Below are 453 nucleotides of genomic sequence, written 5' to 3'. Positions count from 1 at the left end.
TTTTTTTTCACCGCGAGACTCATCGATCGATCGATGCGTTTCCAATGGTGGTTTTCGGGGGAAAATCGGACTTCCTACGTTGGCATTTTATCGAATGTTCCCGTAGTCGATATCGGTAGTGGCTTCTATTTTTTTTTTTCTTCTCTCTTTCTCTCTCGCGCAGTCTTCGTTCTGACGAGGTAGACTTGGTTTAATGAATACACGGAAAACAAAAGGAGGGAAGTGGCAGGAGAAAAGGAGGGGGGAAAAAGGAGGACGTGGATAGAAAGCCCGGGAAAACGCGGTGGCTTCCCGCAGAGTAAATGAACGAAATTCGACGTCCGACAGAGGCACGTTTCTTCCGACGCGTTACGCTTCCGCGGCGCTACCGCAGCAGAAAGATGTTTCCCCATGGAGAATGGTGGCGCTCTCTGGGGCGTCTCTCGTTTCTCGTTTTTCGTGGCCCAGTTGCGT

This window comes from Frieseomelitta varia, unplaced genomic scaffold (assembly GCF_011392965.1).
Source record: "Frieseomelitta varia isolate USP_RPSP 00005682 unplaced genomic scaffold, Fvar_1.2 scaffold_471, whole genome shotgun sequence".
Lineage (NCBI taxonomy): Eukaryota > Metazoa > Arthropoda > Insecta > Hymenoptera > Apidae > Frieseomelitta > Frieseomelitta varia.
Note: the sequence above shows the minus strand (reverse complement) of the source record.